Genomic DNA, 20,164 nt, shown 5'->3' with positions numbered 1-20,164 from the left:
GAGCAAAACCGGTCATTTGAATTATTACTTACTATAGTGGTACCTCGGGTTACAGATGCTTCAGGTTACAGACGCTTCAGGTTACAGACTCTGCTAACCCAGAAATAGTACCTCGGGTTAATAACTTTGCTTCAGGATGAGAACCGAAATTGTGTGGTGGCAGCGCGAGGCCCCATTAGCTAGAGTGGTACCTCAGGTTAAGAACAGTTTCAGGTTAAGAACGGACCTCCAGAACGAATTAAGTTCTTAACCCGAGGTACCACTGTACTTTGTTATTCGATTTGAACACCATACATTCAAATCAGGCTCAACATTATTTACCCTAAGTCCCACTAAAGTCAACTGGGCTTGCTTCTGAAAAGACATGTATAATTGCACTACACTGTAATGATTACTCTCTAGTTATTTGGGCTACAAACAAACAATTATTTGAGTATAGTAATGGAGCCACTTTTGAAACCTGCTCACTGTCGTCTGTGCAAAAGAACAATTCCTATCCAAAAATGAGCTCAGAGAAAACTGGTTCTGCAAGTTTGCTGCACAATCTCTCCGCACCGTATTGATGTGTTGAGACACAATGCAGTCATCTCCCACCTGATCCCTGAAGCATTAACAACTTTGGAAAAAAAATTGCAATCAAATTGTACAAACATTTGAGCTAATGTCTGCACATCTGATGGCTACTAAAAAATAATAATGAAGGTGACACCCTGCAGCACTGACATTAGCATCGGATGGGATATAAACAGCTATAATAATTATGACAGTTACTTCTCTAGGCAAATAAAATGGCCGCCATGTAACTGCCATCAATTCTAGATCTGGGGAGCAATACTTGTGGGCTACTTTGTTGTTAACGCACCAACCATTGTGTATGTAAATACAAACTCCTCCACCCCTAGCTTTACCAGAATCACTGTTTCTATCAGAGTGACAAATTATTTATCAGCTCAACTGCCGCATCCGGTACTGCTGAATGTAGCCAAGTTTCTGTAATAATTACCACACATCTCTCACAAAAAAGCTTGTTTGCTGCCATCAGCAACTGTAATTTGTCAATTTTGTGGACAAGAGATCTGATGTTGGCCAGGAAGACGCTTGGCAGTGCTGGTCTGGTGGGTCTTTTTCGAAGCCGGGTTAACAGATCAGCTCTGCAACCGCATTTTTGCTTTCGCTCTTTTCTCTTTCGCTTCTTTCAGCACTTCCCGCTCCCGTCGACAATCCATAGAGATAGAATTATAGAGTTGGAAGAGACCACAAGGGCCATCGAGTCCAACCCCCTGCCAAGCAGGAAACACCATCAGAGCACTCCTGACATATGGTTGTCAAGCCTCTGCTTAAAGACCTCCAAAGTAGGAGACTCCACCACACTCCTTGGCAGCAAATTCCACTGTCAAACAGCTCTTACTGTCAGGAAGTTCTTCCTAATGTTTAGGTGGAATCTTCTTTCTTGTAGTTTGGATCCATTGCTCCATGTCCGCTTCTCTGGAGCAGCAGAAAACAACCTTTCTCCCTCCTCTATGTGACATCCTTTTATATATTTGAACATGGCTATCATATTGTTACCGGAAAAAATCCGAGGGCTCCCTTGGACAAAAACAAAGACACCAACCAGGATAACTTGGAGCAAAACAGCAGCCTGTAGGCTTGGCCTTTATTGAACTGTGGCAACAGGGTGTTCCCCTCACTTGCAGGAGAGAGGAAAGACCCAGAAAGATGGTGTGCCAGACCTTATAAAAACTTTTGAAATTCCCATCCTCTAGCTGAAGCCCACCCCCAGAAACATCATGCATACATTACAGAAGGGGTTGACATCATGCATACATTACAGAAAGGAGGGGTTGAGGGAGGAGTTGTGGTGGTAACCTGAGTGTCCTGTCACCTGGCTGGTTCTTCCTTTCCCCCTGCCCATGAGTCACTTCCAGGAGACAAAGGGGAGTTTGCAGTTTCCTGCCCCCAGAGGGAAGATCTGATCATTGTCCTTTGTTTCAGTCCATGCTGAATCCACTCCCATATGCAAGTTCTTGTGATCTTGATTGTCTTCTGTCTGGGATCATCAGGGTTGACATAGCAACTGGGCAAGGCTCCTGTGGATGTGCTGGGATGGTGAAGGGATTATGGCTGACCAGAACCAAGCCACCCCCCTTTGATAGTCCTTGTCATATGGAGTAAAATAAAAATGGAACAGTGCAAATCCGATGTATGGTTGATTTTTCTATGAATTTATAACAGAAATGTGGCGTATGTAGTGTGTGAGTGTGAGTGTGTGTGAAGTTTGTACAAACAGAAGGATTGGGGCGGGGGGGTTCCTGCTACAATATCACCCCTTAACCTCCTCTTCTCCAGGCTAAACATGCCCAGCTCCCTTAGCCGTTCCTCATAAGGCATCGTTTCCAGGCCTTTGACCATTTTGGTTGCCCTCCTCTGGACACGTTCCAGTTTGTCAGTGTCCTTCTTGAACTGTGGTACCCAGAACTGGACAGAGTACTCCAGGTGAGGTCTGACCAGAGCAGAATACAGTGGCAGATCCTGGAGGTCTTACTATGCAGTTTGGTATACAGTGGGACCTTTGAAACTCTCTAGTTATCTCTATTTTTCTTGTGAGCCCGATGTTTACCAGTTTTGTGCGTGAGTAGGTGAGGTATTGGGAGCTCAGAGCTGCAGTGTATGAACGCGCCGCCATCTTGGAACGGAATGCCTGAAACTTGGGAGGAGAAAGTAAGATTGATGATTGAAATCTGTGTTGAATTGCTGACAAGTACATCAGTCAATTCTGTGGCAGGCAGACACAAATCACCCCACATGAAAAGGTATGTTACAACTGTTGCAAATGTTTTGTGTGTGCAGTCTTACATACAATACTAGGTGAGCAGCATCCCAGATGGAAGAAGGGGTGTGACAATCAGCAGCATCTAGCAAAACATCACCATACATGTAAGAAAATTCCCCACCCACACAATGCACTACCATTGCACATTTTCCAGTGAATTCCAGAATGTGAACCACTGATATTGGGTCTACACTTAACTGTCGCCACTGCAATTGAGGCCTTCTCCAGCAGAATTACAGCCTGAAGCTGTATTGTGGACTTGAATCTACTTTCCCTTCAGCAATGGGAACTTCCGCTACCTTCCCCAATGTAATTCAGGCAGCATTTTTTGATACTCTGCAGAACTTCACAGCTGCCCAATGACACACCCCAAAGTATTTTAAATGGTTTGTCTTCCCACTTGCCAAAGGCAGAGAAATGGAAGACCAGTAATGAAAATGGTGGATAACTTGCAGGTCAGCAAGCACATCCACCAACAAATATGAAGGAAAAGTTGAAATGGGAAAGTAGAAAAACTTTTTTTTTCAGGCTTAAGTCACTCCTAGCATGCTACAGCACACGACAATCACCAGTACACGGACAGCAGAATAACCTCAGCTCTGGAAAAGCATGAGACGAACAGGCAGAAATAATAGGTGGGGTACAGATTAGCCTTTGTGGGTGCTTCTAGATGGATTATAGGATTTGTGTTCCTCATGCATGGACATTTTCTGCACATGGGATCATACTCCTAAAAGTGACAGACTGATATTTATTTATACCAACCAACATTTACTGATGCTATTGTACTATTATTTTTAATACACGGTCTTGTGTGTGTGTGTGTTTTAATGAGAGTGCAGCGGAGCAATATTTAAATGAATAGTTTTAAATATTAAGCTCCTGTCTGCAAGCAATTTGCATCAAGCGGTACACGCAAAAAACCAATGTTGCTCAGTTGCAAGAGAAAAGCAGAGTGTGTGTGCAGACGGGTCCAAGGCACAATCAACAAGTGGGATATAAATCCCTAAATCTAAATTATGTGAAATTTAAAGCATTTTAAACCCCCTGAAGGAACAGCGCCACCTTTCTCATTTAAAATGGAACAGAGATTTGGCCCACGAGGAAAAACCTCACGAGGGGAGATTTAAAGGGCCCAAAAAAACCCTGAATTCTCCGCAACAACGTTGAACAGCTGGGCGGTCTTTCTCAGCCCTCTCGGGGCTCCCGAGGACAGAACCAAGATTGATGTCCACCTTGACCACTCCCAGAGAGAGGAAGCGACTTCTTCACACCAATAAGCGTGGGGGGAGGGCGGAGCTTTGACCACCTCGGCGTGCCGATTGGCCGGACAGGTTGCCCGCCTTGGCGCATAGGCTCGGAGCCGGGGCCTTACCGCCGAGGTAGCCACTGAGGATGAAGGCGGGAGGCGGGCACGGGAGAGCGACGCTTCGCCCGGCCAACCAACCCCCGGGATGCCTGTTCCTGTTTGAGAGGAACGTGCCAATGAGGGTGGCGTTAGGGCGGGGAGAAGAAGGAGCTGGGCTTTGCGAGTTATCGAGAGAGAGAGAGAGAAGAGTCGGGATAATAAAGGCGGCGGGAGGCGGCGGCGATTGGAGCCGTTCTGAGCGGCCACTGTCGGGCGGAATCCTTTTCAAAGCGGCCGCGCGGAGGGCGGAGCAGGCGTCGCCGTGACGGGAGGGCGGTGATGGTCGCCGACAGGATGAAGTAGCTTCGGGGCGGCGGCGGCTATAACGTCCGGGCTGCTTCTGAAACCTCCGCCAACCGGGGCGAGGTGAAAGCGCCTCAGGAGCGTCGCCACCACTAAGCAGGTATGGAAACCTGAGGAGCCGAGAGAGAGAGAGAGATTGTGGTTTGAGCGCCATTCGCGAGGGGTTCTGTGGCGGCGGCGGCGGTTTCCCGGTCCCAACGGAAACGGAGCCGCCGGCGCGAGACCCTCTCTGGAAACGAGGCCGGGCGCGCGCGCGAGCAACGGCTTCTTTCCCTCAGGCTGCTGCTGCTGTGAGGCGCTTTTGTTTATAGCCGAGGGGCGTGTATGTGTGTGTGCGCGCGCGCGCGCGTTCTGAGCGGCGGTTCTCCTCCTCCCACTCGAGGGAAACCGAGGAAGAAGGGGGACCGCGGGTTCTCGATCTCCCCGCCCTTTCTTTCCCAGAGCAGGTAGCGGGTTCGTCGGGCGTTTCGCGGGGGAGAAAGCGCAGCTGCTAGGAGGAGAGCGGGGAGGCCGGGCCGGGGGAGGGGGTCGACCGCAGCGAGGCTTCGGGAGCCGCCTGCCTGCCTGCCTGCCCGGGAGGGAGCTCCTTTCTTTCTTTTTTCTTTCTTTCTTCCTCCCTTCCACTCCCGCGAGGGAGGCACCCACGCAGCCAACTTTCTCGTAAGTGTCGCTCGGCGGGGCGCTTCTAGCCCTGCTTCCTTCAAGAGATGGGGAAAGAGACGCGCGCGCAGGCAAAAAAACCCCTGTAACCTGAGGATGTGGGTGTCTTCTTTAGCGATCACTCGTAGCCGATTGTCTTCCACGAACACGGTCTTAACAGCGAGTCCGTAAGTGACCGTGGAGGCCAATTCTGGATCCACACGTCCTTCCACAGTGGGGACATAGGTTTCCGGGCGGGAGTTGATCACGGTGAGGGTTTGCCAAGCGTGCCTTCCTCTTAGCACGTTTCCATTTTTAAGTTCGTAATAGAGTACAGTAGTTGTTTTGGAAGATGATCATCAGGCATCTGCACATGACGACCAGTCCAACGCAGTTGATGTAGAAGAATCATCGCTTCAACGCTGGGGATCTTTGCTTCTTCCAGTACGCTGGCATTAGTTCACCTGTCTTCCCAAGTGACGTGTAGAATTTTTTGGAGACACTGTTGATGGAATCTTTTGAGGAGTTGGAGATGGCGTTTATCAGTGGCGTAGCGTGGGGGGTGCAGGGGGGGCCGGCCGCACCGGGCGCAACATCTGGGGGTTAGGGTTAGGGGGCGCAAATCCACGGGTTAGGGGGCGCAAATTACTTGCCTTGCCTCGGGTGCTGACAACCCACGCTACGCCACTGGCGTTTATATGTGGTCCACGTTTCACAAGCGTACAGTAAGGTTGGTAGTACAGTAGCTTTGTGAACATACATTTTTGTTTCCCTGCGAATATCCTCAAACACTCTGTGCTTCAGTCAGGAGAAAGCTGCACTTGTAGAGCTCAGGCAATGCTAGATTTCGGCATCAGTGTCGGCCCTTGTGGAAAGATAACTGCCTAGGTAGAAGAAGTGATTGACACTTTCCAACGTTACACCACTGGGTTGGGTTTGTGGCGCTGCAGAGGGGTTGGTTTGTGCCTAAGGATGTGGGTGTAACCACTCTTCGGCTCTCTGTTTGCCACTGCAGAGTTCAGCACCTGAGCCCAGCTGCTCCCCTTTGGTGCCTAGAAGGAGGCTATGTAATAGGGTTGCCATAGTTCACACAGCGACAATCTGGACAGAAAAGCTGGAGGGGGGGGCTAAGTTGTTGAGCTTTCTTTCATTTTGCCCAAAGCTGTTGAGGTGTGGTGTTTTTTGTTTGCTTTTTGAAAAATTGCTAAAAATAAATAAATGCTGCTTTTGAGCTATTTTTGTGGGGAAGCGGCACTGCCGACATGGGCTGACGTACAGTCAGATTTTTTGCGGATTTCTGCCCAGACTGCTGCTGACTGCAGTATTCTGAAGGTATCCAGGAAAATCCAGACTTACGACAACTGTACTACTTTTTTTCCAAATTTTTAAAATTAGTTTTCCAAATTATTACAAATCAAACCAATTGAATTAATTTAATGCAATTTCTTAAAATCAGGTTTCCTGCTCTGGTTCCAAGCATATGATCATTATTTCCTTGCATAACCGCATCGTTTCTTACTTAAGACTGAGTCCAGTTGACATCCTTCACTTGCTTTTAACCATTCTTCCAGCTGGCCACTTTTTCCACTTTACAAACAGCACCTCCGTTACATCTTATATGACAACCCCACTACATGATAGCTGTGGGAGTTACACTTCGGCTTGCTAGTGGGTGTGAAGCCCAAGGGGGTGACAGGTGGCAGGCAGGTCACTGTTGCTGAAAGGAAGGGTGCAGAGTGTGAGCATATGCCTATGCCAGCACAAGATGCCTTTGGTTCAGTCCCCGGTGCCCCAGGTAGTGCAGGGAGAATTTCCCCTCTGAAACCCAAGCTACCCTTTGCCCATATAAAATGAAAACTGGCTCCAGGATCTGCCATGGTGGAGCATTGCTGCTTTCTCAGTGGGTTCCTGGAAAAGAAACATTCTGTTGTGCTAGCAAGCCTCATGACAGTTAAATGAAATGTAAGGCACCTTTAGGGATGTTTGAAGATTTCCAAATATGGGCTTGAGAAGCTTGTTTTGAATTGGAATTAACTAATCCCTGATCTCATGGCTGTGACATGGCTGTGTAGTGGACAGTGGGGGCTAGTTTCTTGATCTTAATTCAACTTGTACGCAAATAGGAATAGCAAGCAATATGTTGATATTTGTGTCAGAAGTTCTGTTGGGCGATCTTATGTGATCTTCAAATAATACATGGTACATAGTTAGATAAACACAAATCAAAGGAGTCGAAGTTTGGCTAGAAAAGCAAGTGTTTTCTTGAGACTGCTGATTTTTGTTTTTTCTAGGCGCCCTCATCTTGGGAATACAAATTACACATTCCAGATGCAAACTTTTTGTACTGATGCCCATTGTTTTCAGGTCACATAAGTAGCACATTTTCTTTTCCTCCCCTTGTATTTTGCAAGCTTCACATGTTTGTGTTGGAGAGCTTAAGCCCTTCTCCTGCCCCCTTTGCTTTGCTCAGTTTGCTGGGACTACCAGGGCTCTGATCAAAAGTTCAGAAGGAAGTGACACATGGCCTCAGAGGTTGAAGAAAGTTAATTTGTCTGTGAGATACTGCAGATGAACTATTGAAACAGGAAGAGTTATTACCCAATAATACACTATTTAACGCTGAGCATTTTGTACTACAAGCAGTGGCAAATGGCATAGGAATAATCCATGTTATTTGTTACTTCTGTACTTGTAAACAAACACATCTGAAACAAAGTATCCAGACAATAAGCGCTACAGTAAGGACAACCTGGTTTGTACTCTGGTGGACTTCCCTTTCCCCAAGTATGCTACTATATTGCAATACTTCACTACTAATGTAACTTACATAGGTTTATGTAGAAAAACTTCAGAATCTCCATAGATGGTTAGAGAGCACCAAGTGTTGGAAAACTGCAGAGATACTTACAGTGGTGCCTCGCAAGACGAAATTAATCTGTTACGCGAGTCTCTTCGTCTTGCGAAGCACGGCTATTAGCGGCTTAGCGGCTATTAACGGCTTAGCGGCTTTAAGAAAAAGGAAACAAACTCGCAAGAACTCGCAAGATGTTTCGTCATGCGAAGCAAGCCCATAGGGAAATTCGTCTTGCGGAATGACTCAAAAAACGGAAAACTCTTTCGTCTTGCGCGTTTTTCATCTTGCGAGGCATTCGTCTTGCGAGGTACCTGCTGTTGTTGTTTTTGGATGCAGGGTATGTGGAGATGGGGAAGAAACTACTGGAGATAAAAACTACAAATTGCTCTTCTCTAATGTCATCTGATATAGATATGTAGTTGCTTTAATACAGTGTTTCCCAACCTTTTTTGGGCAAAGGCACACTTGTTTGGTGAAAAAAATCTCGAGGCACACCACCATTACAGCCCCGTGACGTCAGCGCGCAGCGTCACGCCGGGAGGGACGCACGAAAGTGTAACTTTCAATTTTTTTCCCTCCCCCTTGCCGGGGAACCTCCAAGCTTTGGGGGTGGGGGGGGGAGGAGGCAGCAAAGCGAGGGACTGAGGGACTCCTCCAACGACAAGGGTTGGGGAAGAAGAGAAAGGGCTATTCCGCTCCAGTCACGGGAGGGGAATATGTACTGGCCCAACTGGTGTGCGGTCTTCGGAAAGCGGTGTGCGGGAAGGAAGCCTAGGCTCAGGGTCCACCGACCTCGGTGGAGAAAGGCAACAACCGGAGCCGATGACGAGCCGGCGCGTGCGTGCAGCGGCTGGCCTCGAGCTCGGGAAGCTGCGCGCGGCAATGTTGCCGCGGGGCGCGCGAGAGCTTGGGGGCGGGGCGGGAGAGAGAGAGAAAGAGTTGGCAGCACCAGGCGCTGTTACTTATTGCGCTGCGGACGCTGCCAGCAACTGCGGTGGTTGTGCGGCGGCCGCTGCCGCAGAACGTCCTCATCAGTCAGCTGAGCTGCCTGGCGGCGTAGGGAGCCGAGGGGCGGGGCTTCCTTTCTAAAGGAGCTGAGGGTGGGGGTCCTCCGGCGCCTTCGGCGAAACGGCGCCGGCCCAGAGCGCTTCTAGGAGGCTGCCTTTGTGCGCGACGTAAAGCCCTCTTTCCCTCCCTCCAGCCCCGTGTCACATGTGGAAAAGGGGGCTGGATCCAGTGACGCAACTCGGAAAACTGTTAGGGAAGCCAGAGCAGGAAAGTGAATGGGAGGCGGCGGCGCCGCTTTAACCCACGTTTCCTTTTTGAAAGAGAAACCAGTGTTTCCCAACCTTTTTTGGACTCGCCCGCCTCCCTCCAGGCAACATCTCGCGGCACACCAGGCAACATCTCGCGGCACACTAGTGTGCCGCGGAACACCGGTTGGGAAACACTGCTTTAATATAATTTTCTTCTTCTTCTGTTAAATTAAGGCCATTGAGGAGAGGGAGAAAAGAAGCCTTGTTTAGACCAATTATTTTAAAGAATTTTTGAGTCATTAAAGCCCTAAACGGCTTCAGCCTGAAGGAGTGTCTCCCCGCCCCGCCCCCCCCCATTGTTCAGCCCAGATACTGAAGTCCAGCTCTGAGGGCCTTATGGCAGTTCCCTCCAAGTGAGAAGTGAGGTTACAGGGAACCAGGCAGAGGGCCATCTCGGTAGTGGCACATGTCCTGTGGAACTCCCTCCCATCAGATGTCAAGGAAATAAACAACTATCTGACTTTTAGAAGACACCTGAAGGCAACCCTGTTGAGGGAAGTTTTTACTGTTTGATGTTTTATCATGTTTTTAATAATTCTGTTGGAATCCGCCCAGAGTGGCTGGGGAGGCCTGGCCAGATGGGTAGCATATAAATAATAAATTATTAGTAAAAAATAATAATATTATTTGTCTGGACTTAACTGTCCAGGAGTTCTTTACCTTTTTACCTAGAACATGTTTTATTTATAATTCTTATAATTTATACAAAATGCAATTACATAAAGTCATAGGAACATAATGAAATATTGTTGAAGCAGAAAAACATGTAATAATAGAATCACAGAGCTGGAAGGGTCATCTTTTAGTGCAACCCCCTGCAATGTAGGAAACTCAGCTAAAACATCCATGACAGATGGCCACCCAATCTCTGCTTGGAAACCTCCAAGGTAGGAGAGTACAGAACCTTCCAAGGGAGATCCATCTTCCATGTTTTATAAAATGTAAACAACTCTTATTTGACCCCAGTTATCTGACACAGATACAGTCCAAAAGGAGCACAGGGAATTGTGTATATATGGGAGAATTTTAAGAAGCAAGTGATCCTCACTAACCTGGTGCAAAAAGATCTTGTCATCTGGAGGAGGCCTGACTGCCTAGATCAGTGGTGTCCAGACTTTTTTCAAAGAGGGCCAGATTTGATGAAGTGGAGGGCTTTTTAAAAAATTGAAGTTGTTGAGCTTTTTTATGACCCCCCCCCAAAGTTGTTCAGCTTTTTTACAATTTAACCCCAGGAAATAAACTCCCACTAGGGCTGGATTGTACCGACCAGCGGGCTGGATTAGGCCCCCGAAATGGACTTTGGACATGTCTGGCTTAGATAAAACACTATAGCGCCGCACACCCTTACTTAGTAGTAAGACCCACTGAACTCAGTACAGCTTTCTTCTAATCAGGAAAAAATTCCACTGCCCAGCTTGTCAGGCTGCCACTTCCTGCGGGTCCCTCTGGTCAGCAAAAGGAGTCTCCAGCCAAGTTACAGAAGCAAATTGGCAGACAGTAGACCGGATCTTTATTTGTTGCAGCAAAGGTTCAAACACCAAAGAGGAAGAACCCTGAGCATGGAGTTGCATGAACTTTTAAGACTTTCCCCCTTTTCCCATAATACATTTCCATCAGTACATCACAGATATGTCACAGTAGAGGCATGGTTGGCATGGAGAAACGTGTCACCCATCCTAGTTCCCAACACCTTTAAAGTATCTGCTTTCCCAAGAATAATAAAATTATTTACACATTTCTCTGGCCTCTAGGCTTTCCTGTTTGTGAGCTTTCAAAGGATCTAGTCTCAATCCACTCTACCAATGGATTTCTATCTGGAACATTGTTGCTCATGAACACCTCCTGCCCCCCACTGTGGGGTTTGATTTCACACCTTGTGGAGGAGTGAGGAGCATTTGACCATATGCTCAGGGGATTATAGAGGAAGGCAGTAGCTTGGATCCGCCTTCCCTTAAGGAGTAATACACCATTAGAATTGAGAGAATCGGACAAACTTGATTTCGTATGAATTTTTGAAGTTTTGGTATGTTTTAGGGAATAGTCAGGCTCGTTGTCCTGGCCTTAGTTTGAGGCTGTGATGGGCATTTCGAATTTTCAAGGTATCACAACTGCCCCCCCTTTGGTTTTAATACTTTTGAGTAGACACTTAGTTATTTACTAGATTCAAGTCAGCAGCACCAGATGACCCCACTCGGCTAGGCACTGGGGTGGATTTCACCCTGTGCCTTGGAGAGCTGGGCCAATGCTGCCAATGGGCCCTGTGCCCCTCAGCAACATCCAAAGGCCCTGATCCACTAGGTGCTGGGGTGGATTGTGCTCTGAACCTTCCAGAATAGGGCCCAGGCTGCCACTGGGCCCAGCACTGATCTAGCAGGTCCTAATGCTAGCAGAGGCAATGGCATACTTGGGAGGGCAGGTTTAAGGAGCACTTTTGGGCCTTCAGGGTAACGAAAGCACTTGGGCACATGATAGACTAATTCAGCAGTCATGTGTATTAGCCAATAAAAGTTATGACATATGTAAATGATAATGAATGATAGCCAGTATTTGAGTATTTGGATAACACCCACAGATTCCAGAAGGATCACTATGTTAGTCTAGCAGCAACAAGAACAGAGAGCCTTAAAAGTGCTTTTTAAGACCACCACTATTTATTGGGGCATTGTTACAAACTAGAGTCAATGTCATTAGATGCATGAAATGCTATCTTCAGTTGATGAGTGTATACAGATGGGGGGGATGGTGGGCTTAAATGATGCATAGGGTATTGGTGTTTTTAATAGCACTCTTACTTAAAGAATTTGGAAATTGGGATGGTAGTGAGATTCTATGAAGAGAGTGAGCACGATTTTTAACCCTCTATTTAATCCAAGCATTGCATTTATTTCGCTTTTCATGAAACAGTGTGGCCACAACTGGCCAATAGCTGCATATACCTATAAAGCATACCGTATTTTTCGCCCTATAGGACGCACTTTTTCCCCTCCAAAAATGAAGGGGAAATCTGTGTGCATCCTATGGAGTGAATGCAGGCTTTCGCTGAAGCTTGGAGAGCTTGGAGAGGGGTCGGTGCGCACCGACCCCTCTCACTCTCCAGGCTTCAGGAAGCTATCAGCAAGCCTGGGGAGCCCGTGGGAGTTCCTGCAGGGCTCCCTAGGCTGTGGATAGCAGCCTGCTGCCCGGAGCGCGGGGCACGCTGAAGCAGAGTGCCCCGCGCTTCGGGCAGATATCCTTTTCTCCTCTAAAAACTACAGTAGGTGCGTTTTTAAAAGCTTGGGCTTCCCCAGCCCCGCGGCTGGGGGGGGAATACATTTTTTTTCTTTATTCCCCCCCCCAAAAAAAAACTAGGTGCGTCCTATGGGCCGGTGTGTCCTATAGGACGAAAAATACGATATATCTTTTAGGCTGGGGTATTATCCTCTCAAGTTTAGGAAAGTGCACACATCAGTTAAGTTATAGATTAGCCATTCCAACCTTGGGTCCGTAGGGTTGGTTATACTACAACTCGCATCATCCCTGGCCACTGCCCTGATGGCTAGGGATGATGTGAGTTGAAGTCCAGCGCCATATGGGGACCTAGGGTTGAGAAGGTCTGCTCTGCAGTGTTTCACAACTGAGGGGCCATCATGGATGTTTTAGCTGAGTTTCCTACATTGCAGGGGGTTGCACTAGAACAGGGGTCTGCAACCTGAGCCGCGTGTGGCTCTTTTACACCTTTGCCGCGGCTCCGGGGCGGATGCTAGTGAGGGGAGGAGGCGCATTGTGCGCCCCGACACTCGCCACTGTGGCGGGAGCTGTACTGACTGTGACGTCGCATGGGGGCGGTGCGTGCGTTGGTCACGCACCGTCCTGATGTCACCTTCCCGCCCGCTGTCAGATCGCGGCTCCGGAGATATATTTGTTTTAAATGTCGCAATGGTTTTGCGGCTCCCAGGTTTTCCCCCCTTCAGAAACGGGTCCAAGTGGCTCTTTTTGTCTTAAAGGTTGCAGACCCCTGCACTAGAAAGATGACCCTTGGGGTCCCTTCCAGTTCCATGATTCTGTTTTTCTGCTTCAACAATATTTCATTATGTTCCTATCATTTTATGTAATTGCATTTTATATAAATTATGAATAAAACATGTTCTATTTACAAGCAAAACATTTAAATTCTATTTACAAACAAAACATTTAAACAAAACCTTTCTAACTGGTAGGACGGGTGGGGGCATGGGTGTAGCCAGGCTTTTTGTTAGGGGGGCAGGCTTTTGTTAGAGGGGCAGAACCTCTGATTTGTTTTGATTTGTATTGATTTTTACTTATTTGGGAGGCAGCTGCCCCCTGCCCCCCTGAGGGACAGTGGAGCGGCCCACTGCTGAAAAAGTTTGCTGGCCCCTGATCTAGTCGTTCCCCTGCTGTCCCTGTTAATATTCTTAAGAGGGTCTCTTCTCCAGTTTTCAGAGAGTAGCTGGAAGTGGGGAGGCAGAAAAAAGGTCCTCCTTTCCTTCCACTCTGCACTCCAGAGCTCAGAAACTGCTTGCACTAATGACATTCCCAGTTGCAAAATGCGCCTAGAACAATGGGAGTTTTGAACACTGGAAACACTGCTCTAGACGACTCAAGTTGGTACTTAGAGTTCTTTCTTAATTTCTATGAGTTCTATCATTACTGCTTGAGAGATATTGGAGGGGAAACACTGTAGCAACATTTGCAGGGGAAATTTGATTATTCCTTGCAACTTTAAATAAGCTGCATAACTTTCATAGGATTTTGTCTGAATTAATCCAAACAAAAGATGGCAAAAATGCTCACCCTATTGTGGTATTTTCAGTGGAAAGCACTTTGTCACTTTGAAAGTGTATCACCATTAGCAATAACTAGTTTAGAATAGCCCCATTCAGTGCTACAAAAAGCATATTACTAAAGTTTTGTGAACTCTGTTTCTGCTCTTGCTATTGCCTATCTTGTGTGTTCTGAAAACAGATTTTTATCTTGTTCTTCTGGACAACTCTAATCAGGAAGTAGAATCAATTGTGCATAAAATGTGGAGGATGATTAAGAGGGAGTGGGCTTCCCATGTTTGACTGGTTTCCCATTGTTTACTTCTAAAAGGAAACCAGTAAATTCTTGCATCAGAACACTGATAAAACTTGTTCTGAATACAGCTTTGTTTACATCTGTAGACTTTCAGACTATGATAACTGGCAATATTTTGTTTTTTAGAAATACCCTGTTATTGCATGCTGAGACTTGAATTTTTGTGAGCAGTTAAAATGCATTCGAGTCGCCTCCAGTGTGAAATTAATAAGTCTTAAACATTTAAAACACTTGCTGTGGCTCCTAGTAGGGAAGAGGAACAGGGGGAAGCCCTGAAGCTTAAGCAAGTTAAAACAAGTTTGTAACTGACATGGAGTCTGAAATATGCTCTCTTGAACCTTTCCAGTGATTCACTAGTGAGGCATGGTTTTAAAAATGTAGGTGTTACTTGCAGTGTCATAAACACCAGCTCCCTAGGCCTGTAGCAAGATGAGCGCCACACTCCATAGTTGCCTTTGACTGGATTTAACCATCCAGGGGTCCGTTACCTTTTACCATTGATTGCTTTTCTTGAATGCTTTATGTAAAGCATTTAACATTAAAAGATATAAAATTAAATGCTTTTTCTAAGAGGCTGCAGGAAAAAATATTTTCCTAGTTACCTCTATTATTAAAATAACATGCTTTCTTAGTAATTTTGAAGCCAGTCGTGAGCTATACATTCCATAATGTATAACGTCTTGAATGAAATAGATATACATTCTCTTCAGCCTATTTTAAGGACTATCTCCATAGAGGGATTTATACAGTCTACTGTGGTTTTGTGGTCCTCTGTGAATTGAGTAAATGGAAAGAAAACAGATGAGGTCATTGCTAGGTAGAATATAACTAGACAGAGGACAGACTGTTTGCTGCTTGGGAAAATGGCAAGTGGAATAAAACATATCTGTCTATGTCAAGCCAGCTGACCAATCAAATTAAGCTGAAACTACCTTGAGAGTAGTAGTATTAGGACAAGAAGACAGGATATAAAGAAATTCAGAGGAACTCTTTACTAATTTTTAAAAATATATATTTCCCCTCTTTCTTTCTAGCCTTGAATATATCAGTTTCTTGTAACCTATATTTGTCCAGCAAGGGACCAAGAATATTTCATCTTTTTACCTGCTCTAACATAGTGAAAGTACAAGCTTGGCTCCTGGAAAAATATCATGATAGGTCCATTCCAGGTGGCTTGCATCATTTGTTGTTGATCACAAATGGTTTTACATTGGTATATCCCCCTGAAAAATCTTCTATAACTATAGCTACTTTGTATTAATCTCTGCTTTCCCCTTATATTGGTGTGGCCCACTAGATGTTGCTGAATTACAACTCCCATAATTGATGAACATTGGCTATGGTAGCTAGAGTTGAGATTAGAAAAGCCACAGGTTAGCTACTTGTGTCCTAAAAGCTTTCATTTTATTTATTTATTTCATAAAATTCATATACCACTTGATTGTAAACAACAACCACCCCCCCCTAAATTAATAAATGTCTTTTCCAGTTATACCTACTACTGTATAGTTTTACATGTGATCTTAAAACTTCTAAACTGGAACTTCAGCAACTGTTCTTCAGCTATCATTAAAGGCTACCAAAGCATTAACTGTACACACTGTTTTCCTCTAAGCAATGAATTGGAATGTTCTCTTTGATCTACAGTCCTGCTCTTGAAAACTGAAATGGGGTGGGAGTGAGAGGGTCATTGGTTTTCAGACTCTTAAATAATTCATTTTAACCTAGACTGAAGCAGAAATGGCTCATCTCTGAAGCAGAGGAAATAACACTAGAAGGAGAGGTGATGAGAATCTGTCAAAACCAATGCTTATCCTAGTATTTATTGTCAGGCTGAGTATGATTTGCTCATATGGGTATTTGTTACCTTATTGACCGGGTTAGAGAACCTCTGGGCCAAAGCAAAACACAGCCCAGCATGCCTCCGAGTTTGGCCAGTTTGGGCAACCCATGCTCACCCTACAGCAGATGTCATACATGGTGTGCGGTGGGGCAGTTATGGGCAGGTCTTCAAAGGGGCAATTGGGAGCTTAAAGTGGACTCCCAGTTGTTCTTCTGCTCCAGGAGGGGGTGAGTAACAAAAAGGAAAAAGGTGGCTAACAAGTATTCACACTTGATGTTTTAATGTGTGTTAAACTACTTTGAGATTTTTCCCTTTAAAATGTAAAGCGCTATAGAAATGAAATAGATGCTAATAATAAATTATTATTATTCACATCTCCCTCCCAGTGCTGCTTCTTGAACCTTTGAAAATCACAGGTTCGAAGAGCAGCATGGGACTTCTTGCAACAAGGTTTTCCAACAGCCCATCCTCCAAAGTCCCTTTGTCATAGTAATGCCAGGTGATTATATGTTAAATTTTGCCCTTCACAGGTGTGGGGATAAAGATCTGGCCTACTGGTCAGGGAAAAAAACCCCCACCCCTGATATATAAGTATGGTCATACCTTTTGTCGTGTTAGGTTCATGTTGCGTCGTTTCGGCTTGCAAACGCGTCAAACCCGGAAGTGTATACTTCCGGGTTTTGCCACGCATGTGTGTGCAGAAGCGCTCTATTGCACTCTGCGCTTGGGCAGAAGTGCTGCTCTAGTTGCAGACTTTTCGGAGTGTGAATGGCACCCTGGAACGGATCATGTCCGCAACTAGAGGTACCACTGTATATGAATATATAGGAAATCCTGTCATAGTTTTCTTATCTGTGCTGTCAGATGGGACACAATGCATTCCAGAGAAATCATTGTGGTACATCACAAATAGTGACCATGAAAGGCAATAGAATATACTGTAGTTCCATTTTCTCCTGAGACACAGTTGCCGACCGGTTGTGGAATATTTTCCCAGCTGGCTTCAGAGCCTGAAACTTCCTCATGTAAGCTGGAGTCATTGTCCATCAATTTAGTGTATGGTGTTGTTTTTTTAGATGTAGTCACCATATTTTTCACATGCAATAATTTGTAGGCTACTAGGCCTCTTTCAATCAAGTGAAAATGGTTAAATCACTCTCTCTGCCTCTGAAAATGTTCTCTAAGTAAAGTCATTGAGATACACTCACCATTGACTGCCTGTTTGAGGGATTACAGAGCTCAGAGATTATGGAATCATTTTGTGGCATGTTTCTTTAATTTTTCCCATTTCATAATACACAATAATCATAAGTATATATACAGCTGTACTTACTATATTTATAATTACTGTTTGTTTTGATTCCAGTGTCACACAATGGTAAGCATTTTTTTCCTTTAAAGAGTCTCCACTGATAGCATAGTTCCCTCCTATAGCTGCTTATATCATTATTTTATTCATAATCATTACATTCCAAATCTTCTCCTTCCAGAGGTCTGTTGGTGGTACAGTATCTATTTCCCACATGTTTGCTATTAAAACTGAGCATCTATCACCATATGAGCAACCAGGACAAAAGTCCCTTGGCCAGTGTGGTATTCTTCACTGCCCAATAACATTCTCAGAACCTACTATTTCTGTAATTTCTTGCTTATTTCCCCTCAAATGCCTTTCAGTCATCCACAGTTCCACCATAGATGTGCAAAAGTGCCTCTGCTATTGAGGTTCTTCTGAACAGCTGTTTCTTTACAGGCCTTTGGAGGCATATATATAATGTAGGAAATACATGCTGAAAATGACTGTGAAGCTCATTAGATAGCCCTGAGCAAATCACAATATCTTGCGCTAACAAACTTGCTGTGAACTTTTCTCAGTTCTCCTTGTAAGGAGGGCAGAATGCAGAGTAACAAGCTTGCTTGTCTCAACTCTGCTTTTCCAGATACTTTATTGAGTGTATTTAGAAGACATTTTTTGAGGGGTTTTTTATTTTGGGGGTGGAAATGTCTGTTTCTGGAATCTAAGAACAGTAAGATGTGTCAAAATGTTTTAAGCTAGTCAGATTGGCACTTGCATAATTCAGCTCGCAGTTGGAACATGCCAATTGTACTCATGTTGCTTTTGAAGTGATATGTTAAACCATTGTTCTATGATTGTGGTTTCACATGTGCAAGGCATCCTTCAATGATGCCCTTACGTGTGCATCCTTAGGCTCAACTCATTAGGTAGGAATGGACTGGAATGATTCAAGTGAGATGATGGACTGTGGACAGAGGGCCACTTTTCAAAAAACGCACCCCCCTGTTAAAAGAAAACACAAACTAATACAGCAGGGTTACAGCCTTTCTTCGCAATGTGTTTTTCCTATGTCTAGGAAGTTTCTACATGAGGAAACTTTCAAGAAAGGCACCCCTTATTTACAGTTTGACATATACAGTCTTCTTAGCATCTCTTTCTGGTGCATGTATAATGATCTCAGAGGCTTGGCTCCATTAACCAACATTTGTCATTAACAAGGATTACAGCTCAGTAGATCAAAACAAAGGCCTTTTGTTGGACACTTCTATCTGCTAATTGTAATCTTGATTTTTAAAAATAAAGTTGTCACAAGAGCTGTGCTGTGTCAGAGCAAAGGCCTATCTGTCCAGCATTCCCTTTTCACAGAGGCCAACCAGATTCCTATGGAAGGTCTGCAAAGCAGTACACGAGCACAACAGCATTCTTCCCAACTTGTGTTCCCCAGCAACTTGCATTCAGAGACATAATGCTTCCCATTCTATAAGTAGCATGTTGCAAATAGCCATTGATAGCCTTAACTTTCATAAGTTTTATCTAATCTGCTTCTAAAGCTGTCCAAGTTGGTGGTCGTTGCTACTTCCGGTAGTGAATTCTATTTTTCCCCACTATGTGCTGTGTGAAGAAGTATTTTGCCTGTCCTGAAGGTTACAGCATTCAGCTTCATTGAATGATTCTAGTCCAGTATTGCGTGAGAATGCATTTCTCTTACTCTGTTTTTGTGAATTACTTTAGTATTCAGGGAAGCACTGGCTCCAAAACAGGGGCAACGTCTGAAAGGGGAACATTTAGTGATCGAAAGAACTTGGTTTTTCCTTTGGGCAACAAACAGCAGCACACGTAGGGGGCCTTCATACTGGGGTAGGGAGGGAATCGGCATGTATGCTACACTTTGTTTAGTGGGAGTAGCCCAATTCAATAACTGTATTGTTCTTGGTTTCATAGGAATGCTGTATTTAATGCCATGTGAATTTTATTTATTCTAGTCATATTTTAGAACTATCCTTTCTTTAGCTTTTGGTTACTATAATTTTTTGTTAAACCAGAATGTCCAAGATACTACAATTATAGAAACAAAATATTTTGTGTATTTAAACTTCTTTAATAAAAAACCCCAGTTGCTTTAGGTTTCTGTTTTTTATTGGTAGCTATAGTTAGATCTCTGCAAACAGCTCTTACTTGTGTTGTGTCTAACCAGCAAAAGAGCTGTTTCCACCTAGCCCTATTTAGATGTCATATGGAATGTCTCTTGTATGAACAAGAGTCAGAATGAATATTGTTGTTATTGTTTAGTCGTCTTAGTCGTGTTCAACTTTCCGTGATCCCATGAACCAGAGCATGCCTTGGAAACACTCACTTTCTTCTCAAAGCTTCTCCTTTTTTATGTCCATGGAGTTTTCTTGGCAAAATACTGGGGTGGTTTGCCAGTTCCTTCTCCAGGGGGATCACATTTAGTCTAAACTCTCGGCTATGACCTGTCCGTCTTGGGTGGCCCTGCATGGCATAGCTCATAGCTTTTCTGAGTTATTAAAGCCCCTTTGCCATGACATGGCAGTGATCCATGAAGGGGAGGAATGAATATTGGAACTGCAGAATTGAAAAGAG

General features: G+C 45.1%; 1 protein-coding gene across 4 annotated transcripts in view; it reads left to right on the top strand.

Moving 5' to 3' along the window:
• Positions 1–4,324: 4,324 nt before the first annotated feature.
• FRYL (FRY like transcription coactivator) overlaps positions 4,325–20,164 on the top strand; it is a 141,050-nt gene continuing 125,210 nt past the window's right edge. For 3 of the 4 annotated variants that reach the window (XM_083459503.1, XM_083459511.1, XM_083459510.1), the window contains exon 1: positions 4,336–4,641. The gene's annotated coding sequence lies outside the window, so the exon portion shown is untranslated. Of the gene's footprint in view, positions 4,642–20,164 lie in introns of all 4 variants that reach the window. The other variant, XM_083459502.1, reaches the window with a different exon arrangement.

This window comes from Podarcis liolepis (genome assembly GCF_965112155.1).
Source record: "Podarcis liolepis genome assembly, chromosome: 9".
Lineage (NCBI taxonomy): Eukaryota > Metazoa > Chordata > Lepidosauria > Squamata > Lacertidae > Podarcis > Podarcis liolepis.
This window is presented reverse-complemented; position numbering and strand designations above follow the sequence as displayed.